Raw genomic sequence first — 13,953 nt, forward strand, 5'->3', positions numbered from 1 at the left:
TTTTTTTTTTTTTTTTTGGTAGTGGGGATTGAACTCAGGTCCTTGTGCTTGCAAGGTGGGCACCGGAGCCACTGAGCTAAATCCCCGGCCCTGGTTGTTGATTTTTTGTTAAGCCGTACTCTTTCCTGCCTGCTTTTTGGCTGTAGTAAGCAATAATGCCGTAAACATGGTTAAGAGTAATAACTTTTGACTTCTGTCGTGTTGTTTTCTCACAAAGAAGTCTTTCGAGAGGGCAGTGACGTGCATATTGCCTTCCCAAAGTGTTGTGCACCTTCTTCCTCAGCTCTGTGTCAGGACTGGGGGGCCTGTGCTGGGAAGTGCCCGGTTCTTCTTTGCCAAGCAGCCATATGGTGCATTGGTTATGAGTGTGGGCTTTGGAACAGAGAGGCAAGATGTCACTGACCAGCTGTGTGACTCCCTTATCTTCTCTGATCACCGGTCTCCTTAAGAAGGCCCCTGTTCCGGGACACCGTGCGGAAAGTCACTGCTTCTGCTGAAGGTATCCAGAGCTGCCTCCCTGGGGTATGCTCAGCATCTCCCGAGGCACTGGTGTCACAGTGAGGATAGGAAGATAGAGAGCAACGCCTGCAGCTAATTTAGTGACGTCACCTGCTTTCTATCCGTGGTCAGGGCCTGTCCCTTTGAGTCCTTTGTGTCTCTCAAATAATGCCCCTTCCACTTTATCTTCTCTCATCTCAACCTTCCAGCTAACCACCTAATAGTCTTCCCCCATTTCTTCCCCATGACCGGTGGAGTAGTTTATTCTCCAGTGCAAATCTGTCCCTATTACTTAGCTGTTTTTAAGCCATCTTTGGCTCCTCCTTGCCTGTGGAATAAAGGCCTCAGTGGACAGGCCCATCAAAACCAGGGCGTATTCTATCTACCTCTTCCACCTCACCTGCTGCCCCTCTGCCCCCAAGCACCCGGCTGTACTGTACTGTAACTTGTTCCTCAGAGGTCTGCAGCTTGTAGGATCCAACTTCCATGCTTTCATTTTCTTCTCTGCAAGATGCTGGTTACCCCTCCTTCTCTTTTCACTGCCGCCTCCTCTGTCCCTAATGCCCCAGTGGTATCCAGAGCTCCCTCCTCCACTCTCATTTTCATACTTTTCGCTCCGCCATGTGCCCTCGCACAGTACAGCGGTTAACTCACAGGGGGCCTGTCCCTCCCTCAGGACTGTGAACCATTCAGGCCAGTGGCTTTATGTGTTGATCCCTACGTGACTCGAAGAAGTCTTTGCTTATGGTAGAGATCAACCAGTGTTGAATGCCCGAGTGAGCGTAAGGAGTATTGGGAGGGTAACGGGACAGATTGTGATCAGGAACGTGCAGTAGGCTATAATGGGAAGTTAGACAGGGAGAGGGTTATGTGGGCTCAAGTAAGCAGGGCAGGATTTTAGCAAGCGTGAACTCTTAAGGGAGGAGACAGTGGTGGCAAGCAAGCTGCAGTTTGGATCTACTTCTGTTAGCAATAGGGAGCCCTATGGGCCAGCAGCACCAGCCAGTACTAGAGCTTCAGAGCTGTCCCTAAGATGTAGGAATGGCTTTACTTGTCCCCAGCCTTGAGGGGCTATGACTCAGGAGCCTCTGACTCACAAACCTCTCCTCCTGCTGCAGGCAGCACTGATGCTTCCTTCTTCCTTACATGCCCCACCGCATCCTCCACCACTGTCTTTACTTAGGTCGCTTTGCAGTGCCTTTCCCTTCCGTCTCCTCTGAGGAGGCCCAGCTGTTTAAGATCCTGAACCTAGACTTGAAGAGGAGTGGGTGTGAAGGGGTTTAATCCCCAGGCAGAGCCCCTCAGGACCCCTGCTGGATCAGGTGAAGGAAGGGAAGGGTGCTGGCTTTGATCTTTGCATCCTGATCCTGAGGAGTCTGTCTTGAGTTGGGGGCTGGGCTGATGAGGATGAAAATGAGGAGATCACCACAGTTAAAAATAACCTGTGTGCTGCAGCCAGGCGTGTTTCTTCTGCAGGAGAGAAGAGAGGCAGCAGAGACGAGGCGGGACTGCTACTTTAGGGTCTGGCTGAAGTTTCTGTGTGATTTTTAGAATGTTGTGGGGGCCCCACAAGAGTAGTGAGAAGGCAGCCTTGCCTGCATGGGGGTTGTGCACCGTAAGCGTGAGGGGCATGACGGGGAGACCTGGATGCTCTCAGGCTCTTTGCAGCAGCTCCTCCCTTTTGGGAGGAAATGAAGTCAGGCTCACCCTGGAAGCCGTCTGTGGCCTGTACAGTTTTCTCCTCCCCCGGGGCCTGGGTTAGGAAGCCAGGTGGGGGTGTCCGAGTCAGTTTCACCAAATGCAGTGACTCCTCTTTCCCTGCTCCCTCTGTGTCCTGAGCTGGTCTGAGAGCCATGCCCTTGCTTGGGAGGCCTGATGGAGGCCTGATGGGGAAGAGAGTCGAGTCAGGGCCAAGAAACCTGCTGGTCTCAGGGAGCAAAGTCAAGAAGATTTTGGACGCTCCACATATTCTGCAACCTGATTCTTCCTTCTTACTCCCTGTCCTCATCCTTTCTGCCCATTCTTCCCCTCCTCCTTCTTTGCCAGCCCCATTCCCAAATCCCTAAGCCCAGCCACACTGAAATGTAACAAGAGTCATGTATGACACACCCTGGTTCTCTTCATGAGGCTGAGGCCTAGAGGCCTGAGGGGCTTGCCCAGAGTCACACAGACACAGAGCTTCTAACTCCAAACACATAGCTATTTTCATTCCTTAGGCAAGCAGGCCAGTCTGACTCTTCTGCAGATGACTCCCTAATAGCTGACCTGGTATTCTGAATCACCTGAGAGACCGTCTTCTCACTTTGGAGAGAGGCCTCCGAGGGGTGGGTAGCAACAAAGATGGAGGGAACGTCGCCTTTTCCCTGCTGGCTGTTTCTCCTTAGCAAATAGCAAACTATCCTTACTCCTTGATGGAGGAAGGCAAGGAAGGGGAAGCTGGGGAGGTTATATCAGCAGGGAACACAACTCCAAAGTGTAGAAATGGGGTGTGGGGTAGGAAAAAGGCTGCATTCCTTGGGTGCCTATGGAGAGTGGAAAAAAAACCGGTGCAGGACAGGTTTCGCATAGTTTTGTACCTGCAACTCTAGGGGGCGCCATTTACAGTTGTCACATTGTAGCTTTGTGCATTTATTACAACTAGATTCCTCTAGATAGAAGTAAGTGTTCTATTTGGAGTAGCGCAGGGTTGTGTGAGGAAGGGATTCACAGTCCATCAGGTATTGGTTCATCCTGTATCACATATTCAAGGCCTTTCGTGTTGTTGTCATAATATTCAAAGATAGCTAAAGATGTGGTCTTCATGGAATCAGCCTAGTTGAGAGAACAGGAGGAAAACGTTAACTACATCCCTGTGTGTATTATGAAGGCAGGGAGCCCAGGAACTCGGGCTAAGGATGAATTTCCTAGTTGGCCAGTGGGGAGCATCCATGCGATGCCTATCCCGAGCCCTTGGCAGCTGCTGCTGCGGTGGTTCCCAGCATCTGCTCCATCGTGGCCTCCCCCAGGAAGCCTTCCCTGATCCCTTTATTATACCTCTCTCCAGCTCTTGATGTCTTTATGTTAAAGTTTATTGTCTCCAGGTTCATTTTCCCCAACAGATCTAGAGATTGCTGCAGTTCAAGCCCCATCTTGCCCTGCTTCTGCCCTGAGGCAGACAGCCTTGAGAGGGTGGTTGTCAGGTCGGAGGAGCAAGCTTGCTCCACTGGGAAAGCCTGGAGAAGACATCCCTCAGGCAGCTCTCTGCTTCTTCATTTGTTCCTTTATTCAGTACAAACATGGACTGAGTCAACATTAGAGTGAATACTAAATTATTTTCATTTAGGCGATACATTTAATTGAATGCTATCATGTAGTGATATTTAATAATAAGTTGTAATAAAATTTAAAAATCTTGATTTATTAGCCAACAGAGATGATTTCTTTACTTTTCTACTCTTTCATTTCATTTTATGATGCTTTCATTCTGCTTTCTCTGCCCCACATTCTATCTTTTTATCTTTTTGTTTAATATATCCAACCCGTTTTCTTTTTATTATAACTTTTATTTGAAGCATTTTTAGAAAGTATAGCAAAACTAACGGGATAGTAGTTAGCACTTAGAATCTTATTTACTTAGAGGATCAAAATATAAAGAACTATCCAGAAGAACATATTTGCAACACTTATAACTGGTCACAAAAGAAGCAAAACATGAGTATCTGAAATACTAAATTGATTCTTATGAGTCAGGAAGAGATACTCCATCAAAATTTGAACAAAAGACTTTAAGTGGTATTTCATATAAAAGGAAATCTAAATGACTAAGAAATGTGAAAATATTCTCTACCATATTAATAATCTGGAAAGGAAGCATAAAACTACAGAGATATAGTTCCACCATATTCACGAAAATAAAACAATCCAATAACAATAGCTTTTAGTGATGATGTAAACTCCTGCATTGAAAATTTAATAGTAAATTTAATAAGATGACTAAAAATGGAAACAGGTAAAAAATATAACTCTTCATATTGCCAAAAAAAAGGATTGAGCCCCAGCTATGTGCCAGGCACTGTAGAGACAATTAGATATGGTGTCAGAAAATGTACGCAGACAGGTATGGTGGTGCATGCCTGTAATTGCAGCACTCAAGAGGCTGAGGCAGGAGGATCACTATGAGTTGGAGGCCAGCCTGAGCCACATCATGAGTTCAAGACCAGCCCAAACTACATAGCAAGACCTTGTCTCAAACAAACAAGAAAACTTAGGCAAGTGACTTCACTTCTTGAAGTCTGTTTCCTTATCTGAAATAGGGAGATAATGAGACCCGCTTCCATTGACCACTGAATGCAGATCCGAAGGAACGGCAGAGTCATTCCTAGTCATGACCCTGGCAACCAGAAGAGGCAGTGGAGGCTCTAGGATGCCAGAGGCCCAGAGCCTGTTCCTTTCTTTTGTTCATTCCAGGGCTTTGTTAGAGAGCAGATGGAAATGGTTTATTCTGGCCAAGCCATGGACAGGAAGAAGGGAATGCAGCCATGGGGAATGGAACCCTAAAAATAGCCCCACTGGGAACCCTTATTCCTGAGCAGGCAGCCTGTCCTAGCCCAGGCTCTTCTGAGGGGTGGGGGGATCTTCCCCTGCTTCTCTGCTTCCTAACAGCCATTCTCAGATTCCTGGTCCTGTCCTGGAGCCTGGTTTCAATAGCAGGAGAGTCCTCTGAAAGTGGGACAGAATGAATTGTAGCTACACACCACCAGCTCAGCTTTGGCTCTTTGAAAGTAAATCTGGGTCACATTAACTGCAGGGATAGAAAATGACCACGTGGGCAGAATTCTGTGCAGGTGGCAGAATACACAGCCAATCTGTCCTTTCTGTGAGGCTCAGGGGCCCTGTGGGACCCCAGCTGGTAAAGGAGGTGGTTGTTGCATTGCACGGTGCAATGCTGACTCCATGCCGTTGCTTTTCTAGTGACTTCGGGTCACACAGAGAAAGGTGTAGCATGTCATTCTGGCTCATACATCTGTTCTAGAGGTTAGGAACCCAGGGAAGGAGCTGATTACTTTGGGGACTGTAGAAGGCTGTCATTTCTCTGGCTTATGGACCCAGAGCTGACACTGCAGCAGGATCTGGGGCTGCATTTGTGTTTATCTCAGCAGTCTTCCCCTGGAGAAAGGTCTGTGGACATAGCTAGATGTGAGCATTAGTAATCCGAGTACCATGCTGAGCCTGGCCAGTGGCCTCTCTTCCATTTTTCTGTGGCTAGGACCTGCCACAATTTGGCCCTGCCACTGCCTGTTGCCATCTGTCAGTTAAGAGCCAGCCAGTTTCACCTTGGCTCTTCTGTAAGATTGGAAGGGTTGCCCCTGGCTGGACTCTGCCTGGCCTGAGGATGCTGCTGCAGAGAAGGTCTGGAGCCCCTGTGACAGTGATTATGGGCTGATGTTCTTCTGTCTCTCTTTTTTGGTCCTACTGGGGAATAAACCCAAGACATTTGCCCTGAACTACATCTGTACCTCTTTTTTAAAGATTTAATTTAAATTTAAATTTTATTTTATTTTATTTTGGGACAGGGTATCACTAAATAATTGCCCAAATGGAGCTCCAACTCACAGTCTTCCTGCCTCAGCCTCACAGTGTTAGGGTTATAAGCGGGTGCCACCATGCCCAGCTTGTGCTGATATTCTGTCCTAAACTGTGCTCTCCTCCTACTTCAGAATGTACTGGTCTCCTACCTTGTGGTCACAGAGTTCTCTTTGGAGCCTCAGTGCATCTGTCTCTCGGCATACCCTCCCTCGTCGCTCCCTCATTTGTCCATTTCTACAATTGCTCACCTTTTAAAACAGTATAAGGTACTGGGGATAGGGTCTCCCTAAATTGCCCATGCTGATCTGGAACTTGTGATCGTCCTGCCTTAGCCTCTCCAGTGGCTTTAGAATTAGTTAGAATCCTCATTTCATCACTCACTTAGCTGTTGGAGACCCTGCAGAATTTCTAACCTCACCGAGCCTCACTTTCTCTTTGTAAAAGGGTGTGGGAAGGCAAGAGAGCTGCCCCAGTGTCTGCAGAATTATCCTAATGAATTCCTTTAGAATTCACTCACACACACACAGTTCATTCACTCACACACTCGTTCATTTGTGATGTCCTGATCTAGCCCCTGCTCATTGTTGATCATGTACTTGCTCATTTAACAGACACAGCTGGAGCTACCTTGTCCTGGGTTCAGAATGGGCTTCAGAGCCAGCCTCTGCCTGCGCAGGGAGTCAGGATTCAGCATGAGCTGTGTTGCATTCAAGCCAAAGAGTCTGGAGGAAGTTCTAAGAGAGAAGGGCCTCTTCCTGCACCTGCCTCTTACAGGGCCAGAGCAATGATGTTGTTCTTTTTGTTTTGTTTTGTTTTGTTTTGGCAGTACTGTGTATGAACCCAGGGCCTTCACACTTAGCTGTATCCCTAGCCCCTTGTTATTTTTTATTTTACTTATTTATTATTATTATTTTTTTGGGGGGGGGATTTTTGAGACAGGGTCTCACTATGTAGTTGAGACTGACCTGGAACTCACTATGTAACCCAGGCTGGTCTTGAACTCACAGCGATCCTCCTGCCTCAGCCTCCTGAATGCTGGGATTACAGGTATGTGCCACCACGCCTGGCTTGTTATTTTTTATTTTGAGAGAGGGTCTTGCTGCATTGGTAAATTGCTCAGGCTGGGCTTGAACTTGTGATCCTTCTGCCTCAGCCTCCCAGAGAGCTGGGATTATAGCTGTGCACCTCTCTGATTGGCTAATGACAACATATGATCTGAGACTTGGAAAAGAAATAATAACTCGCCAGGACAATCTGAGCACAGAGAACATGCTTGTTACTTGTTTCTGTTCTTGCTCACCTTTCTTTGGCCTTGGTAAGATTGGAGGAAGGAAAATGAAAAGAAAGCAGCCAGTGGGAGTTAAGAATTAAATAATCCTTGCTGGGCATGGTGGCACATGCCTATAATTTTAGCAGCTAGGAGGCTGAGGCAGGTGGATCGCCGCAAGTTTGAGGCCAGCCTGGGCTATATAGTAAGTTCAAGGCCAGCCTGGACGACACAGGGAGACCTTGTCTCAACTCCCTGCCTTCCCCCGAAAGTTAAAGAATCGATAGGGTGGGTTGCAAAGTGAACTCTGTATTCAGTTCAGGAGCTTTTGGGAGCTGATGCCACCTGGGATTCCCTAGTAAATAATAGCTGGAGAAGCTACTGTGTAGAGCCCTAGACATGTGCCAGGCATTTTACATACGTCACTTAATCCTCACATTACCCTGGGAAGTAGTTGCTGTTCTCAACAGAAAGTTAAGGAACTTGTCTGAGATTATCCAGCAAGCAGATAGTGGAGCTGAGATTCAGCACTGCCCAGAGTACGGAACCCACATGCATAGTATACCCCTTGCAGCTGCTTGGTGCCATGCTTTAGGCCCTTCTTAGAAAGCAGCAGACATATGCGAAGAAGTAGGGAGAGTAATATGTTGCTGAACACTCATCACCCAGAAATAAGACTATGGCCAGTCATGGCCAGTCTTCTTTCACTTATATATCATACCTCTGCCTCCCCAGTGTGTACAAGAAATTTTAGGGTAATCATGTACTTTTCCCTGCCTTGTCCTGTTCTCTTCTTTGGTTTTTTTCTTTTTTTTTGAGACAGGGTCTCACTATGACCTGGAACTCACTGTGTAGCCTAGGCTAGTCTCAAGCTCACAGCAATCCTCCTGCCTCAGCCTCCTGACTGCTGGGATTATAGGCATGAGCCACCACGCGTGGCTTTTTGGTTTTCTTTTTCTTTTCTTTTCTTTTTTTTTTTTTGAGACAGCATCTGGCTATGTAGCCCAGGCTGGTATAGAACTCTTGATCCTCCTGCCTTAGCCTCCGGAGTGCAAGGATGACAGGCACCACTACCCCTGGATCCTGCCACACCTTTTAACCATTATATTTATACTGTCTTTCCCCCAGTAGTAAATATAGCAGTTTATCTGCCTCAGAGCCCACATCTGAAGATCAGAGTCAGTGCCCCTTGATCCACTGCCCAGAGGCTTTGTGAGGTATTCTTACTGCCAAGGCCAGCCCTGGGGACAGTGCATCCCTCCTAATGTTGCTATGGGATCCTTTGGTCCATGCAGGTCAGCTTCGGGCTACAGCTTTAATGATTTGTGACTAGAGGTGATTTCTGAGGGTAGTGTCTAAATGTGTATTTTATCAAAATATCTCAAGCTTATGGACCCTGGGTTTGAATCAGGACCCTGCAGCCTTAATTGAGGAAAGTATTCCAAAAATGGATTTTGAGGAGTCAATCTTGAGAGTCTGAATTTGAGATGAAATAATATGATGGAAATATTAAAATCAAGGAGGAAGAAATTCTGTTTTTATGAGAGTGGCCTGGAGCTCTAGACCTGCCTTGATGGTGGTAAATGTGTTCTCACTTGGGAGCATTGCTTTCGAGGGCCTCTTGAGGCCTCAGGGATTTGTGCTGAGTTTTGTGCTCTTGTCCCTAACCCTTTAGAGGTTTGGGGGTGGTGAGAAGGGAAGATCAGGTAAATGAAGGGCTGTCTCAGGTAAATTGCCAATACCTCCCAGATTAGGGAACCTCCCAACTGCCCATACAGTGCAGACTGCTCGAAACCCTGCTTGGTAGGAACTTTGGGGTCCCACACAGGATGAAACCCTCTCCTGCCCAGAGCAGGAAGGGAGCTTGGATGTGGTTGAGTGAGGCTCATGTTAGCTATGGTGCCCTCTTCAAGAGGCACAATACGGCAGTTTTATTCACATGGAGGCTGGGAGACATTAGAGTGACCATTGTCTTTTTTAACTAGTGTTATTATGTATGTCCTAATGCCGACTGTGCTTAGCACATCACGTGTTGGGTTGACCCAATCTTCAGTACAACTTGAGGGGGCAGAGAGTTACTATGAAGGAGGTGGACACCTGAAGAGTTCAGTAACTTGCCCAAGGTCTCCCAGGCAGTCAGGGCTGAGCTGGGAAGGACTTTGGACAACTCGCTGCCTCCCTCATCCCAAGGAACAGTAGAATAATGATAGCTGACATCTGTGCAGAACTTCAGGGTTCACAGAGTGTCTTCATACCCACTGTCTCCACTGTGCCTGGGAAGCCCAGGTGAGTGATGCATTCCAAGGTCCTTTGGGACAGCTGTCTGTCAGGGGTCCACCCTCTGCTCATGTCCACCAGTAAGGGCTGGAGATTCTTTGGCAATGGTTCTCATAAGCCAGGGGAGACAACCTAGAGAGAGGCTGAGGTGGAGAGAATTGGCCAGTTGCTATGGTTACCCAGATGGCTGGGTAACCATTTTGAGGGTTGCTATGGTGACGCGCTGCCTGGTGGCAAGGATGTTGTCTTCCTGGGTGGCTGGCACCATCCAGGCTTCTTAAATTGAGCTCTTTCACTTTCTGAACAGAAGAGGGCAGCGTGAGAGTGGGCAAAGGCTTCCTACCCCTGCGAAGATTTGGGAACTTGAAACAAAGCTTAGAAAGGGTTTCCAGGAGCTGGGCATAAAGGGAGCTTTGGCTGCAGTTGGGCAAAGCCTTTGCCTGAGAGACTGGTGGAGTTAGGCCTGGTGGCAGAACTCCTAAGACTAGAACTAGGCAGTTTTCTTCCAAGAGCAGAAGCAGCCCTTCCGTATCTGGCATCAGCTCCTATTGGGGGAATGTAAAAGGCACAGGAGACAGCTTACCCTTGCAAGAAGGAGTAGAAGAAACACACACACACACACACACACACACACACACTCTCTCTCTCTCTCTCTCTCTCTCTCTCTCTCTCTGTCTCTCTCTCTCACACTTTTTCTCTCTCTCACCCTACTAGCACATTTATTTATACAGCATCCATTAACACATGCAAAATAGTGTAGCATGAGCCAAACTGAAGAAGTGCTGTGGGTAAGCCTTCCAGAGGTTGGGGAGGGGCATTAGCAGAGAAATGATTTTGCATACCTCTCTTCTGTGTACACAGAGTACCTGCCCTCAGCCCTTGATCCCTGACTGAACACTGAATTGAGAGCTTGTTAGAAGGTTCCAAGCAGGGGAGCGCAACTGCTTGTATACCCTTGACTGAGGAAACTGTCTTCATCTATGGGGTGGGGGTCATCCCCTCACAGCGGTGAGGGAGGAAGGGGACATCTGCCCTGCCAGCCAGATCAGCCAAGTCAACCACGGCAGTCAGTGGGGTGACATGTTGCAGCCAGAGTGCCCTCACATCCTGAACACTGAATTGGATTTTTAGTCGTCTTGTATCACAGATCTGGCCCCACGTTCAGCCTCCATACACATCCTTCACTGAAGCATCCATTCTTTCAGCAAATACTTATTATTTATTTGTTTTTGCAGTGCCGTGGAAACAAATATGCATTATTTACTAGGTAAGGATCATCTACTAGTGAAAATACAGTATTAGGTCCTACGATGAATAAAGATGAAATAGATGTCACTGCCCTCAAAGAACTGATGAACTAGAGCCTGGGATGGTGGCGTACACCTGTAATCCTAGCACTCGGAAGGCTGAATCCCGAGTTTGAGGTCAGCCTGGGCTTACATAGTGAGTTCAAGGCCAGCATGATCTTCACGGTGAGAACTTACTCAAAAAAAAAGCAAAGCAGCTGGGGATTTAGCTCAGTGGTGCTATGCCTACCTTATAAGTTCAGGGTCCTGAGTTCAATCCCCGATGCCAGAAAACAAAACAAAAAACAAAAACAACAAACAGAGCAAACCAAACCAAAACAAAAAAACCCCACACATATTTGATGAATACCTGGTATATCCAAAGGTATTTGCTACATACTACATGGTACATGCTGGTGAACAAGACAGACAAGAGCCCCTGCCCTCAGGGAGTGCATTCTTTCAGAAAGGATGAAAGGCACTGGGCCCAGAACTTCCAAAGTGATGAGAATTAACAAAGGGGAAGGCAGGGTGCCCAAGAACCAGCTAACCCAGGCATGAAGGAAGACTCCCTGAGGGAGTCTCAGCAGGAGCAGGTGTAGACGTGAGCCTGCAGCTCTGGGAAGTAGCTCAGTGGCACAGCACCTGCCTGGCAAGTGTGAGGCCCTGAGTTTGAGTCCCAGTACCAAAAAAAAAAAAAAAAAGCTTGTCAGAGGGGGAAAGTGAGAAAGGGTTTTAAGCCCATGGAGAAAAGCAGGTGGGAAAGCCTGAGCCAAAGACTGCTTTTGAGCTGAAAGGAATTAAAGTGGCAGAGCTTTCCAGAGAAGGACACTTGACAGGAAGAGGAAGACTCCAAGGAAGTCCTTGTCCTTTATTTCCTGTCTTACTCTTCTTTCTCACTAGATGGCCTCCTGCGTACATCCCGCCTCCTGCTTCCTCCATTGCAACTTCCTTAGAAATACTGTAGGAGAGCAGGCTCACCAATCAGGAGCAAAGGAAGAATCACAGGCCAAAAGGAGAAAGCCTCAGAGCTTTCTCAATTGTGTGGTCTGGCTGTAAATTAACTCTAGCTTGAAAAACAAAATCAAACAAAAACCCCAGAAACCTCCGCATCGCAGGCTCCCTTCTTTACCGTCTTCCCAGCAGCTGCTTTGTTCTTCTAGCCTTGTAAAATTTTCTCCTTGTAAAACAGGAACATCAGCCAAACATGTGGACTTACCCCTTCCCATTCATTAGAAGAATGCATTGCTTCAAACTCTCAGGGGGGCATTTAAATGCAAATTTTGCCAAGAAAGCAATTTGAGTCTGAGGGAAACCTCTCTAACCACAGCCCAAACCAGAACTTCCTTCTTTGACTACCGTGTATCCTAGTGGGAATCTTAATTCCTTGTGGGCCCCCCAACCCTGCCCACATTTTAACAGAGCCCGATTCCTAGAGTGCAATCTTTCCTTCTTGCCCCTGTTATTTCCTCACCTTTAGCAAGCACCAATCGAAATTCTTGAGGAACCTGTCCCCAAAGCAGTGTATGTAGCAGCTCTGGGATACTGGTGGTGAGGCTTTTCTGTTTGCTGCAGTGAAAAAAATGAGGAGGCAAATGTCTTTAGGGGGTGAGGGTGGAGGTGTGGGGATGTGTATTTGTGTCTGGGCCTTCTTAGCCCTACTGGTGTAAAATAATATAGGGAATGCAGTGACTCAGCACCGATACAGTAAGATCCCCAGAGTTAGCATTTCTATAATCTCTGTTTATGAAAAATGTGCCTGTGCTACAAATCACCAACTCCTTCGTCTTATGTTTTTCACTAAAAGCTTATTTGTTGGAAAAAACACTCAAATTTCCTTCTTTTCATAGCCTGAGCTCATTAGCAGCTGACACCAAAATGTGAAATAGCTCCCCGCCCCCGGATTAAATTGGGAGGAAATGAGCATTTGTCCACAGATCCTCCCTTTCCTCTTTCAGTCTCTTCCCTGTATGGTCATGCCTAGAATTTGGGCAGCTCAGCAATACTTGATGGAACAAGATATGATTAATGTGATTAATGACTTGCTCACCCAATTTCTGCTCATGATGTGATGTGAAAGCCTATTAGCACACCTATTAGTGAAAAGCATCGTTTCTTTTTCTTGTTATGAATGTAGGGAGCATGGACTAGGTAGTTGGCATTACTCACCAGGCACAAAGGTACAGTCCCTGCCCTAGGGTAAGAAGCTCTTCCTTCAAATTCTTCAGACTGAAGTGAAAGCCTAAGTCCCAATTTTGGCTGCTCAGTGCTGAATGATTTTTTTTTTTTTAAAACTTGCTCACGCGACCTTATTGTGGTATCAGCCAGCCTACATCCTTACCACAACCCCCTCCCCATCCCCTGAAAAATCGAGTTAACACGGGGAGGGTAATGGTAGAATGGGCCAGTTGTGGTCTAAAAGTGTCACGTACGTTTACCAGATTTTCTCATTTATTGCTTTCATTCCTGTTGGGACTGAACGATAGATTCACAACTGAACAGAGGGCACATGATGTTGGAACTCCCTTATTAAAATGGACCCCCAAAAATTCCAACCTATATTTACCAGTTTCCTTTCTTTACCGTTTCCTTTTCCCTGATGACAGAAAATAATTGGCTTCCCTGTTTATGCTCCAGAATCCTTTCTTTGTTTATTAACAGTCCTCCTTCAGTCTCAGGTCCCTTATGATCTAAGTCTCTGCTCGGATGGTTGTCACCGTTTAATAATCTTGTTGGGTTTGCCTTCTCTAGATTTATGACCTCCTGTCTGTCTTGTTCACCCCACAGTGCAGTCAGGATCCTGTTTTCATTTTTCCCTCAGTTGTCATTTCTCAAGCCCTGCTCCTTGGCCTGGTTTACTTTTTGGTGAAGCTTCTGAACTCTCCCTTCCACTTCAGTTTCTCCAGCTTCTGGACAGCCCTTTGTTCCGGGGTCTCTTTGTGGCCTCACACCGCAGCCCCGTCTGGGTCTTGCCCTGGTCCCGCGTCTGGCCCTGGGAGCCGAGTCGTCTCGTGCTTTCCCAGGGCTCCTCCAGCAGCCGCACGGGCCGGACGCGGCTTC

At 47.2% G+C, this 13,953-nt stretch overlaps 1 protein-coding gene across 8 annotated transcripts in view; it reads left to right on the forward strand.

Moving 5' to 3' along the window:
• LOC104863465 (microtubule-actin cross-linking factor 1) overlaps positions 1 to 13,953 on the forward strand; it is a 340,469-nt gene that overhangs the window by 2,387 nt on the left and 324,129 nt on the right. The gene's annotated exons all lie outside the window — the stretch shown is intronic.

This window comes from Fukomys damarensis, unplaced genomic scaffold, assembly GCF_012274545.1.
Source record: "Fukomys damarensis isolate Sample0158 unplaced genomic scaffold, DMR_v1.0_HiC HiC_scaffold_23, whole genome shotgun sequence".
In the NCBI taxonomy this organism is placed as follows: Eukaryota; Metazoa; Chordata; class Mammalia; order Rodentia; family Bathyergidae; genus Fukomys; species Fukomys damarensis.